The sequence below is a fragment of the Malania oleifera genome, chromosome 2 (genome assembly GCF_029873635.1).
Source record: "Malania oleifera isolate guangnan ecotype guangnan chromosome 2, ASM2987363v1, whole genome shotgun sequence".
Lineage (NCBI taxonomy): Eukaryota > Viridiplantae > Streptophyta > Magnoliopsida > Santalales > Ximeniaceae > Malania > Malania oleifera.
In genome coordinates, this window is record NC_080418.1 from 347,613 (window position 1) to 362,501 (window position 14,889).

Below are 14,889 nucleotides of genomic sequence, written 5' to 3' on the forward strand. Positions count from 1 at the left end.
TATTTTTTGGGTTTTTTTTTTTTTCTCAAAACATGATCTCTAAGTCAATGAGTTTCTTAATGAGCTTCAAATCCAATCAAATCATCATTTGAATGAAGTACTTACATAGAGATTCTCTTAAGACTTTAAACACATTCTAAGCTTGGAGTCTTCATGCTTTGTCACTTGCTTAGTCCATCTTGCCTTTTTAGCTTCAATTCTCCGAGCTTCTTCAATTCTCTAAGCTTTCATCAAGTTTTCTTTAAAATATGTCTTTTGAGCTTTCATTTCTTTTTTATGTAGACTTGCAATGAGTTTTGTGATAACTTTGATCTTGAGCTTAAAAACCTGATTCCTGAAGTATCATCACTTTCAATAAAACATGTTAAATGACCTTTGATTTGTTATCATCAAAATAAGATTAGTAAGACATGTTAGGTCAACAAAGATAAATAACTTCTGTAGTAGATCTCTCGAGTATAAAACCAAATTGATTTTCTACAACCTTCGTTTCTAACCTTAATTTTTGTTCAACTACCCTTTCCCATAGTTTCATCGTATGACTCATATGTTTAATTCCATGATAGTTATTATAATTTTGAATATCTCCTTTATTTTTGTATATAGGTATTAAAGTGTTTTTCCTCTATTCATCTAACATTTTCTTAATTTTTACAATTGTATTAAATAAATTAATTAACCATATAATTCCATTATCACCTAAGCATTTCCAAACTTCAATTGGGATGTTATCTGGTCCCATAGTTTTCCCATTTTTCATCTTTTTTAGTGCAAACTTAACTTCGTTAACTCTAATTTTGCGAATAAATCTCATATTTTAGTCTTTTCCTCATTTGAAAATTCTAAGTTTAAGTCTTCTATTTGGTTTTTATTAAACAACTTATTAAAGTAACTTTGTCATCTTTCTTTAATGTCTTCGTCCTTAACCAAGACAATATCATCCTCATTTTTTATACATTTTATGTTTCCTAAGTCCTTACTCATCCTTTCTCTAACTTTAGCAAGTTTAAATATATTTTTTCCCCTTCTTTTATACCTTATCTATCATATAAACTATTAAATGATCTATATTTAACTTCACTAATAGCTTTTTTTTCACATCTTTTCTTGCTTTCTTATATTTTTCAAAGTTATCTTTGTTTCTACATTTTTGGTATGTTTTATATCAAATTCTTTTTGTCTTTATGATTTTTTGTACATCTTTATCCCACCACCAACTCTCTTTGCTATTCGAGAATCTTTCTCTTAATTCACCTAAAATCTCTTTTGCTATCTTTTTAATAAAGCTACCTAATCTATTCCAAAGAGTATTTGTAGCTATCCCATCCTTTATGGTCCAATCCCCATCTTTGATCATTTTATCTTTAAATTTTATTATATTTTCTCCTTTTAGGTTCCATCATCTAGTTTTCTTACACTGGTTTATTTTATCCTTTTTCTTTCATTTTTTTAGTACATATATCTAACACTAAGATTCTATGTTCTATGGTTAGACTTTCACTTGGAATAACTTTACAATCCTTGCATGATAAACGATCTACCCTCCTAGTTAAAAAAATATATATTTGACTTCTATTTTGTCCACTTTTAAAGGTTATTAAGTATTCTTTTCTCTTTTTAAAGCAAGTATTCATTATACTAAAATAATATGACATAGCGAAGTCTAAGATCGTCACCCATACTCATTTTTGTCTCCATATGCATATCATCTATGTATCCTCTCATAATTTTTATTATCTCTTCCAACGTGTCCATTCAGATCTCCTCCTATAAATATTTTCTCAGTCCTTGGTATGCCTTGTATAATACTATCCATATCTTGCCAAAATTGTCTCTTAAGATTTTTTACTAAGCCGACTTGAGGCACATAAGTACTAATGATATTTATTATCTCTTGTCCTTATACCATCTTGATTTTTATAATTCTATCTCCTATTCTAATTACATCCACAACGTTATCTTTTAAGTTTTTGTATGTAATAATATCTACTCCATTCTTATGTTTTTCTTTTCCAGTGGACCAAAGTTTAAATCCTGATTTATCAATTTCTCTAACTTTCTCCCCCACCCACTTAGTTTCTTGAAAGCAAATTATATTAATTCTTCTTTTGATCATTGTATCCACAATTTCCATGCTTTTACCCATAAGTGTCCCTATATTCACAGTTGCTAATCTAATCCTAGTTTCCTAAACTAGTGTCTTTACCTACCCATGTCTAGAATGAAGCAGGAACTCTCGCATATTTGACACCGTACCTCGGCGTCGACATGGCGTGTCGCTTTAGGGCAACGACCTAGCCCACCCTCGCCCTCTTTTCGCTACACCCGGGTGGTTCAAGTGCAACGCATCGCTCGTAGGGGATAACCCAGCAAATATTCGGTAAAGATTCATATCATAATGATTTGACAAATTTTACCCTAACTGTCAGCTACCTAACGCAACCCTCCTCCTTTACCCGGGCTTGAGACTAGCAAAATCTATATTTTTCTAGGAAGATAAAATGTTATAATTTATCAGATAAAATTTGTGTGACATGAGGATAAATTTTATGGCCTGGTTGTATATGATGATTTTACTAGTGATGATATGATAACTATTATGTCGAGTATGATATATTGATTTATACTGGAATTGAAAATGATGGTTTTATATCGAGATGTGTTTTAACTGGTTGTTGATTTATACTGAACCTGAAAATGATGGTTTTATATCGAGATGTGTTTTAACTGGTTGTTGATTTATATTGAACCTGAGAATGATGGTTTTATACGAGATATGATTTGATTAGTTGTTTACAGATTTATGAAAATGAGATTTTGATACTGTTGTTATGAAAACCACAATATAACGTTGGCAGGATATAAGGAGTTCGTTATATTTTCTAATTTTATGAATATTATGGAAACCACAATATAACGTTGACAGGATATAAGGAGTTCGTTATATTGATATTATATAACACTATGTAAATTGCAATATATATATATATATATATATGTGTGTGTGTGTGTGTGTGTGTGTGTGTGTGTGTGTGTGTGTGAATTAATAACCCTGGTGGACTATTGCTGTATAGAGCACAGTACCATAACTATAGAATTAAAGAAGTGAGTGCAACCACACTGATCTAATATGGTAGTGTTGGTGATTGACAGTCGATTGGACCTACGGAGAGGTGTTGACCGCCCTGGATCCAGACCAATTGCAATAGACTTATCGTACTACAAACATTTATTGAAGTTGACTTAGCCTGGTGGTGGACAGCCTCGATTAAGTCTAACCTTCGGGCCGCACAACCCTATCATGAGGGGAGGCATGATGTTAGTCAAGATAACCCTACGGGGGAAGTTCTTTATGAATATATGTTGGCTTATTTACATGAAGACATTTTATTGAAATTGAACATGTTTTGAGAAAAGTAAGTGTTATCAATATATATATATATATATATATATATATATATATATATATGTGTGTGTGTGTGTGTGTGTGTATGTGTGTGAGTACAGTTTTATACATTTTCTCAATTGAAATTAATGATTAAATGGATGTGTTTTGTTATATTAAAACTCATGTTGCCACACACTAATGATAACTTATCCTGTCTTACTGAGAAGTGTCTTACTTCGATATTTATTCCCACATTTCAGGATCTCGGGAGGATCGATCTTAGCGCTCCAGGGCAGGGCGTAGTTAGTATATTGAAAGTAAGTGCTGGTGAGATTTGTTATGTATGTAAAGATGTTTTGTACACCTGGGATTGTGGTAACATTTTGGAGAGTGACTTATGTATATATGATAGTACTAGAACTCTAGTATTGTATTCTGGATTTGATGTTTATGATTTTGCTGCATATATATATTAAATCGATTGTGAAGTTATGGTATTAGGAAAAAAAAAGTAGAAATTTCAGGTCGTCAAATAGTGAGGGAATTCTTAGATGTATTTCTAGAGGACTTACCTGGGTTGCCTTTTGTTCGCGAAATTGAGTTCGCTATCGACCTACTTCCAGGAACGGCACCAATTTCTAAGGTCCCATACATAATGGCTCCAGCAGAATTAAAAGAGCTAAAGGAGCAATTATAGGAATTACTGGACAAAGGGTTCATCAGACCCAGTGTGTCACCATGGGGAGCACCAGTTCTATTTGTTAAAAGGAAAAATGGGTCGATGAGAATGTGTATTGATTACCGGAGAATAAATAAGGTGATGATTAAGAATAAGTACCCACTACCCCACATAGATGACTTGTTTGACCAACTCCAGGGAATACAAGTCTTCTCTAAGATCGATCTCCGATCATAGTACCATCAGGTGAAAGTCAAGTCAGAGGATGTTCCAATTACTGCATTTTGAACTAGATATGATCACTATGAATTCTTAGTCATGCCATTCGGACTGACTAATGCTCCTACTACGTTTATGAACCTTACGAACAGGGTCTTTCATGAATATCTAGATCAATTTGTGGTGGAATTTATTGATGATTGAAAGTTAAGGTGTAGTCCTAGGAGGGGGGGCTAAATTGGGTTATTTAAAATTCCTTAAGAGTCTTTTTATAAATTCTTGACTTTTTACAATTATTTTAAAGAGTTCTTGTATTCTTGTTGATTAGGCAATCCACACAAACATTTACTTCTTCTATTCAATCCACAACCACAACATAGACAATCAATTGATTAACTGTTCAAGCCAAACAAATACAATACAAGTAATCAATATATGCTTTGCAATATTTAACAGCCTTGTATATGAATGTGCAAGTCTTGTAGTTGGTCTTTGAACTGGAAATTAAAATAACATCCAATCACTCTTTTCAATAACTCATATTTTAAATAAACCCTTAGTTAAAAGAATTTAGGAGTTGATTAATCAACATACTCCCTTTCTGTTTCCATAATCAATGATAATCAACTCAATCAATTTTAATCTTAGGTTTATTTAATATTCAAGGTTGTTTGTAAGATTAACACATCCACGTAGTTTATATTGTTGCTGAAATTTGAAGAGAATAAGAGAAGAGAGTGAGGCGGTGTTTTTACAAGGTTCGGCTTACCCCAGCCTACGTTCTCGCCTTATGTCAACTAACTAAAGATTTCATTCTACCTTATTCCTTCCAGGTGGAACAAAAACCTTTATAACAACCAACCTATTTTTAGGAAGAGAAACCTCTCCAAGCAACAACCTATACTTGATGCAATGATCCAACTATACCTTGAACCGTCAAAGATCTAGTAAGTTGTACAAGTTAAATCACTAATCGTACTTCAAAAGCAAAACTAAATAGAAAATATGAAGTTAAAGGTTTAGAAGTTACCAATGGTTCTTTCTTATTAATATAGAGATTTTAGTTGCAAATCAGAACCAAAACTTTTTAATCAACCAGCAATTTCATAGAGTTTCCCCCAGCAAGAGTGTGAGCAAGTATGAGCTTTATGAGAACTTTAGTGTAGAAAGTGTGTATTGCTTGAGTGTATTTTTTCATTGAGCAAGAGAGGTGTTTATAGACTTCTTAAAAAAAAGTTTCCTTATTTAACATGAAGTATTTAGGTAACTTTTCAAAAGATATTAAATCATAGAATCAATGTTGAAAAACTTGCCATATAGTTCGAAATTTAAAATCTCCGTAGAGTCAGTCGGCTGACTCACTCAACTGGGTCATTTTTGTATTAGTCAGTCGACTAGACAAGCGGCTAACACCATTTTGTCTCTCAAAAAATAATTCTTATAAATTGTCAGTTGGCTAGACAGACAACTGACACCATTCTGTCTCTAAAAAAAAATTCTGATAAATTGTCAGTCAGCTGACTCAATTATGTTCAAAATAGTCAGTTGGCTAGACATACCAAAGAGTCAGTTGGCTGACTAATCCCAGTTCAAAAATGATCAATCGGCTGGACAAATGTTTTTCCATTCATTTTGCTTGTTAGTCGGCTGGCCAAACATAGTGTGTTCTAGTTAGTCGGCTGACCAGTCCTCTCTTTTTTATTTTTGATTTTTAAACTCTAGTTCATTGTGAAAAATTTAAGTACCACTATTTCAAAACTATTTTCAATGGTTTTAGAAGAAATGGTTTCTAAGTCTTCTTGTCTTAAAGTGTAATGACCCGAAAAATTAAAATAATTGAAATAATTAGGAAAAATAATAAATGAACAGGTAAAGGGAATAGTATAAAAGAAAAAATAATAATAATAAAATAAAATAAAATAAGATTAATTAATTAATTAATTAATTATTATCTAGTCAAATTAATAAATTAATTAAACGTTATTTAATTGAATTAATTAAATTAAGTATATGATATTTATATGTTTATATATATGTGTATATAAGGATGAAGGAATATATATATATATATATATATATATATATATATATTATATTATAAATTTGGATTGAATCTGGATGCTTCTCAGCATCCAGATTGAATTCTCAATTTCAACAGAGAATTCTTATGGCCGCCCCACGCTCGCCTCCGTCTCCTTCTCTCTTTCTCTCAATTTCTTGACTAGTATGCGGCAGATCTGAAAACGGAAGGTGTCGTTGGATTCTTGACTCCACCACCGACATTTCTACTGGAGCATATTTGTCGTGGGATCGGCTTAGGCACTGCTCTAAGGGAAACGTAACTTTTTCCCATTTTCTCAATTTTGCTTTAAATCTGTTGTTAAATCGACGATCGGATACCACCACGTGGTCCTAGTCGCGATTGCCGTCACTTTGACGTAGATAAATTTTTAATTGGGGTTTTCTAGGCCCCACTCCAAAGGGAGAGTGAGATTTGGAAAATTTGGTAATTTGACTATATTTAAGGGTATATTTATTTATTTAGAATTTATGAGTTTAGGAAATATTAAAATAATATTTATTCAGGATTAATTACATGGAACTAGAATTTTTGATTCAAGATCCGGGTGAGCGCCGCAGATATTTTTTTTTGGAGTTCCTATCGGCGTAATTCAAGAAATCATTTAAGGGGGAAACTTATATATTAAATCAGGTTTTTCATGAATTAAAAATGACTGTGTTATTTATGTATATATGTTTTTATGTGGGTTTAAAATGTCAGCCATGAAATTTATGTTTTTTAAACCTAGGATTGTCGATATAATTATGTATATGTGAAAGTGAAAAGAATTTTCTGATGAATTAAATAAGAAATGAAATGTATTTTAAGCATATAAATGTTAAATGTGGGTTAGCTTATTTTATAAGAAATATGTATGAATTTTACTATTAAATTATATGGCATGAGAATCTGTGCAAATTATATGTTAAATGTATGAGATGCAGGCTAAGTAAGTAAAGTAATGAGAATAAAATATGATATGGACAATGTTGTCTGTGTATGTTAAATGCAACCATGTAAAGGTACGACAGTTGAAAGCCGGGTTAGTAGATTCTAGCGCATTTTTATGTGAACTAACTATAGCAGATTGTAGCGCATTTCTATGTGGACTAACTGTAGCAGATTTTAGCGCATTTTTATGTGGACTAACTGATGACAGCTAAAGAACGGCTGTCGTACAAAGGAATGAAATGAAAATATTATGAAATGAAATGATAAGGAATGACAATGCAATAAAATAAAATGTGAAATGTGAATAATACAAATGGGAAAAAGTCACTTAAAGTGAAACATAAGGAAATGTTAAATTATGAACATGAAAGAATGTGAATGATTGAATAATGATGGAAAGAATGATATATTATGATATTAGAAGTATTTATGTATGTAGAACATGTTACGTTTGGGCGAGGTGCACTTTTCGCCTGAGAGCTTGTTGAGTAAGGCGAGTGCACTAGTAGTTTCAGATGTGACAGTAGCTGCATAACGCACTAGGGCAGAGAGAACCTACTTGTATGAGCGGGTAGAATTCCCTATTCTTAGGGCCTTTGCCGATTAACTGTTGTTGAATGCGTGAGTACGAGATCAAGTTAACATTTGAGGGCTTACTGAGTAAGGTGAGTGCTCTGATATGTTTCAGTAGTGACCTTCAGGTTACCTAAGTATCAAAGCATAGGGGTGCTACTTGTGTGGGTAGGTAATTACCCATATTCTTGGGTAATCTCGTGGGTAAACCTTTGCATGTGATTGTTAGGTTCAGAAAATGACTTTCAGTATTATGTTAATGATTTGCAAATATTATAAAATGATATGTATAATCTCATAATGGCCACACGCTGAGTTTAATACATTGTTTCTTCCCTTATTGAGATGTGTCTCACCCGAATATAAATATATTTCTTTTTCAGGACATCCTCGAGGTCGAGCTTTGAGAGCTCGAGGTTTTTATAACATTACTGAGAAATAGAAAAAGAAAAGGGTATATTTCTATGTTAATTTTTGGGAATGTAAATATTTATGTTTTATGTCTTTATATTTTAAGACTATTGAGTAAGGAATGATTGTGAAAATACTGAATTACTTTGATTTCTAACTTACTTCCATGATTAATCATGAGTATCCTTTTACTTAGACCTGAAATAAAGCCACTCAACAACACATGTTAAAATATCCTTCATTTGTTATCATCAAAATAAGATTGAAAAACTCAGTTAGGACAACAATCTTCTACTTTTTGATGATGACAAGCAAGGAGCAATGATGAGGGTTCCTATGAAAAGGCTCCCCCTTACTATAAGCATTCTTTAAATTAAATACTCAACATGACTATAGCAATACTCAACATAACTATTTCTACTCATCATAAATTCAGACATAGCATTCATCATAAGTTCAAGGTATATATCATCTACATATCATTCATCATAAGTTCAAACATAAGTTCAAACATACATCATATAAGAGCATATTACCTATCATCTTTGCTACATTTCACAATCTTTCCCCCTTGGACATCATTCAAAACAAGGGGAAAGAGTTAGGTTGTAAGTATAAGCAAAGTAATCAAACTGAGTTCAAGACATAAAAAATACTTAGTATATTCAACCCTAGGTTAGTTGACTAATCACTTGAATGGCTTGGGTTTTTATAAATGAGCCTAGGGTTTTTCCATCAATCATTCGGCTGACCTCAGGGTCAGTTGGCTAATTGCTCTCTAGTCCAGGAAAAATAATTTAGTTAGTCGGTTGACTTTAGAGTCAATTGGCTAACTGGCCTCTATTCTAGGAAAAACTAATTCATTCAGTCGGCTGACTTCAGAATCAGTTAGCTGACTGTTGATTTTTCTTTAAGCCAAACCTTTCACTTAGTTTCTCTATTATGTAGTAGACCAAGCTCTCTTCTGATGGTTATGAATCTATCTTCTGAGAGAGGTTTAGTGAGGATATCAACCCATTGATCATTTATATTGATAAATTCTAGAATGATGCCTTCTTTTTTAATATGATCACTTAAGAAGTGATGTCTTATGTCAATATGCTTGGCTCTTGAGTGTGAAATGAGATTTTTAGATATGTTTATCGCACTCATATTATCACACTTAATTGGTATAGTTGTGTATTCTACATTAAAATCTCTTAACAGCTGTTTCATATATAGTGTTTGTGCACAACAACTTCCGAATGCTACATATTCAGCCTCAGTAGTTGATAAAGTCACGAAGTTTTGTTTCTTAGATAATCAAGAGACTAAATATCTTCCTAAGAAGTGGTATGTGCCACTTGTACTTTTTCTTTCTATTTTACACCCTGCATAGTTTGCATCTGAATAACTAATTACTTCAAATCCGGTGTCCTTAAGATATCATAGTCGTAAGTCCATGGTGCCTATTAAGTATCTTAGGATTCTCTTAACAACTATTAGGTGTGATTCCTTAGGTACTGATTGAAAACGTGCACATATACACACACTAAACATTATGTCGAGTCTAGTGGCTATTAGATATAGTAGACTTCCAATCATACATCTATATACTTTGTGTCTATAGGTTTTCCCTTTTCATCTTTGTCTAGGCTGATGGAGGTACTCATAGGTGTTCCTATGGGTTTACTATTTTTCATACGAAATTTTTGTATGATTTCTCTTATGTATTTTGATTGACTTAAGAAAGTCCCATGCTTGGCTTGTTTAATTTGCAGTCCAAGAAAATAATTTAACTCCCCCATCATGCTCATTTCAAATTCTTCTTGTATACATTTTGCAAATTCTTTGCATAGATATTCATTAGTAGTACCAAATATTATATCATCTACATAGATTTGAATTAGGAGTATATCATCTTTATTGGTTTTAATGAACAAGGTACTATCAATTTTTCCTCTCGAAAACCTCTTCTCAATTAGAAACCCACTAAATCTTTCATACCAAACCCTAGGGGCCTATGTTAATCCATACAAAGCCTTAGTTAGTCTAAATACATGATCAGGATTTTTTATATTTTCAAAACCAGGGAGTTGTTCAACATATATCTCTTCATTAATATACCCATTTAAGAATGCCCTTTTGACATCCATTTGGTATAACTTAAATTTTTTGTAGGAGGCATAAGCTAACAACATTCTTATAGCTTCCATTCTAACTACAGGGGCAAAGGTTTCATCATAGTCTATCCCTTATTCTTGGTTATACCCTTTAGCTACAAGTCTAGCTTTGCTTTTAATGACTATACCATTCTCATCCTTTTTATTTCTAAATACTCATTTAGTTCCTATGATTGAATGATTTTCAGGTTTGGGTATTAATTGCTATACTTTGCTTCTTTCAAATTGGTTTAATTCTTCTTGCATGACATTTATCCAAGAGCCATCTTTAAGGGCCTCTTCAACGTCTTTAGGTTCATCTTGAGATAGGAATGCATAGTGATTGCATAGTTTCTTTAAAGAAGATCTAGTTACACCTTTAGATGGTTCACCTATAATTTGATCTTGAGGGTGATCTTTTACATACTTCCTTTCTCTTGGTAATTTAGGATTTTCTATAGGTTCATCTTTGAGGTTTTCTTCGTTTATTTCCTTTTCTTCCTTGATTTCTAAATCATCATCCTTTTTGAAAATATCATCAGTTTTTCTTCATTTTTGACTTCTCTTGAAAAAGGATTTGATTCATCAAAGTTTACGTGAATTGATTCAATTATGGTGAGTGTTCTTTTGTTATAGATCCTATAGGCCTTACTATTTGTAGAGTATCTTAGGAAAATTCCTTTATCCGATTTAGCATCAAATTTTCCTAAGTTATCTTTGTTATTGAGTACAAAACACTTACACCCAAAAACATGAAAGTAAGTTATGTTAGGCCTTCTTCCTTTCCATAATTCATAAGGTCTCTTGTTTAGACTTGATCTAATAGAACCCCTATTAATTACATAGCAAGCTGTATTTATAGTTTCGAACCAAAAATACTTGAGTAAGTTATTTTCATTAAGTATAGTTCTTGCCATTTCTTGAAGAGTTCTATTTTTCCTTTCCATAACTTCATTTTGTTGTTGGGTTCTAGGTGCTGAAAAAGTTGTGGCTTATGCCATGATCATTGCAAAATTTTTCAACTTCTTGATTCTTAAATTCTCTTCCTTGGTCACTTCTTATATTTAAGATATTATACCCTTTCTCATTTTGAAGCTTCTTGCATAGAGTGATTAACAAATTACAAGCTTCCTTTTTATTAGCTAAAAACAATACCCATGTGTATCTAGAGTAATCGTCAACAATTATGAAGGCATATTGTTTTCCTCCTAAGCTTTGAGTTCTAGTAGGACCAAACAAGTCTAAGTGTATGAGTTTTAGGGGTCTACTAGTTTATATATGTTTCTTCTTTTTGAAACTTGTCTTGATTTGTTTTCTTAGTTGACATGCATCACACACTTTATCTTTAATAAACTTGGTGTTAGGCAAGTCTTTAACTAAATTTTTTTTGGAGAGTTTAGATATGAGATCCATGCGGGTATGTCCTAATCTTCTATGCCAAAGTCAACTATTTTCACACATGGCTGCTAAGCAAGTTATATCTTGAGAGATCAAGTTATCAAGGTTTATGCAATACACATTATTCATTCTATGTGCAGTGAATAGTGTCTTATGATCCTTAAAATTCTCTATTATGCATTTGTCTTTCTTAAACATTATTTCAATTCCTTTGTCGTTAAGTTGACTAATGCTTAATAGATTATACTTTAGACCATCTACTAACAAGACACCATCAATAGTGAGTGAAGAGTCTTTACCTATTTTACCAATTCCGATGATCTTGCCTTTTGCATTGTTACCGAAGGTTACATATCCTTCATCCTTTTGAGTGAGAGAAGTGAACTTAGATTTATCTATCGTCATATGTTTTGAACATCCGCTATCCAAGTACCATTTTTTCTTTAGACGGAGTGGACCTAAAGCAAACCTACAAGAGAGGATTCATGTGGTTACTTTTGGAACCCAAACTTTCTTAACACTCTTTAAGTCTTGTCTAGTTTTTGTGTTTATCTTTCGTTCATTTTTCACTTTGATGTATTTTTTCTTGAGTGGACAATTAAACATTATATGTCCTTTATTTTCACACATGTAGCAAGTAGTATACTCATAAATGTTTGTGGATGAAGTAGATAATTTTTATACTTTCCTACACCTCACTACTGACCTAGTTGGCGTGACAACTGAGGGTCAGATTTATCAAAGTTTGCATTTTTATTGTGTTTCGATAGCATTTAAATTTAGGTTTTTGTTTGTGCTTTTTTTATTTTGGTTCGAGTTCTTGATTTTTGTTAAAGTTTCGATTTTTAATGTGTGTGTGTGTGATTAAGTTTCCATTATGTGCTTTAATTCCATGATTAATGTTACTATTTTTAATTAGTGCGTGTTTCGATGTTTCCTTAGGTAGATTAGAGTTTCCATTCTTGCATGTTTTAGTTCCATGTTTTAGGTTTCCAGTTTTTATTAACGCGTGTCCTAATGTTTCTTTAAGTAGACGTAGGGTTTCTATTCTTGTTTTCTTTTATTTAGTGAATGTTAGTTTAGAGTTTTAAATTACGTGTCATTTAATTCATCAAAAGTGAAATTGAACCATCTTGAAAACTCGAATCTGAACCGAGTTCAGTGCAATTTAATTTTGATTGGAAGAACGTAAAATCTGAGATTAAATGCATTCCTTGAGGAGACGATCTAGCCCTTGGGCTTAATATTACACGACAGAACTCCTATACTTGGGATAGCTTTCGAGCTGCGCATTTTTCGAGTGAGTCAAGTTTTTGGCGCCTTTGCCGGGGAATGTCAGTATTAGTCTCAAATTTGTGTTTTTCCCATCATTTTTGTTAGTTTTAAGAAAAAAAAAAAAAAGCAGAAAACAAGAAAAAAAAAATTTTGAGTTTTGAAAAATGGCTGCACCTGCACGCATGATAATGGATTTTATGCAGCTTGAATATGCCACTGCATCTTCTTCCACTGTTTTTCCTTATGACGAATTTAATTTCATGATGCAGCGCGGGAGGACATCATTGCTACCCGAGTTTTACGGGATGGAATCTGAGTGCCCATATCAGCACTTAGCAGAGTTTGAATTAACTTGCAACATGTTTTTCTCTCATGCTAGAACTGACGAATCTAGTAGACTGAATTTATTCTTGCTACTTTACAGGATAGGGCACTAATCTGGTTTCATTCCTTGAGACCTCACTCTATCACTAATTGGACTGATATGGAGCGTGAATTTCTGCATGCATTTTGTCCCTCACAAAAAACTCAATTTTTACAAGAACAAATTCTTAATTTTGTGCAGCAGGATGACGAGACATTTGGGGTTTGCTGGAAACGATTCAAGGATCTGCTCAGTACTTGCCCACATCACGGGTTTGACTCATGGAGGTTAGCTGATTATTTTTATAGTGCTCTTACCCCTGATTGCAAGTGTTTTGTCCAGACTATGTCTAATGGAGAGCCCATCAACAAGGATCCAGATCAGGTATTATCATTCCTTGATTACTTAGCTGACAATGTCCCACAGTGCAACACACGATACACTTAGGCACCCATAACTGCACACCCTATCAGCACAATCGGTGGTGGAGATGTATATGAGCCACAAAAGTTCCCAAACAACCCTCCACCTCAATATCAGTCACAACAGATCTCTCCGAGTTGTACATCGTCAGACCTTTTCGAGGATAGCATAACACAGATGGCGAACATGCTCCAGCAGTTCATGCAAACTCAAGTCGATCATAATAATGAATTGCGGGACACCATTAATGCAATAAGCACACAGTTGGACATCTTAGAAAACGAGGAAATACTCGCAGAACTTCAGCCTAGTTCTCAAGAGTACCAGCAACCGCAACAACAAATACATGATGTTTCTCTTGAGACAGCAGAGGCCACCATCACCTTCAATAGCGAGAAAGATGACCCCCAATCTGAAATGCTCATCGCCGAGCAAATAGTTGTCCCAACACCGGAAGTTATGACTGAAATAGATGAATTCAAAGAAAAATCAGAGGAAACGAGCCCAAAAGCGGAGCATTTAGTTGATGATGAGACTGATACTCATACGGAGTACCAACCTGTGGTACCTAATACTCCAAGCTCATAAATCATGAAACCGTCACTCCCGCCTGAATCAGATGTTAAGGAGCCTAATGTGGAGGCAGACTCTTGCAGTGGTATGATGATATGTATACCCGATAAAGAGGGTGACCAGTCTGGTGAGCATTTAATTTTCAAAGAACCAGGTAAAACCTTTAATGTTAATGCTTCTAAAGAACTGCAGGTAATTATTCCGATCACTTTCTCTCAACCGTTAGTTCGCAAAGAAGCACATTTCCTAGACACAATGTTGAATAAAGACCCTTTCTTATCCACACACGAGGGTCGACCTGCACACAAATTGTTTGGTATTTTGACACGCATTAATTTATCTGAGGTTGATTTTCGTGCAGGTATGAAGACTGATCCACTATGGTGGCTCAAATTTGGAGAACCGCCGATGCAATTTATAGACCTGCGGCCA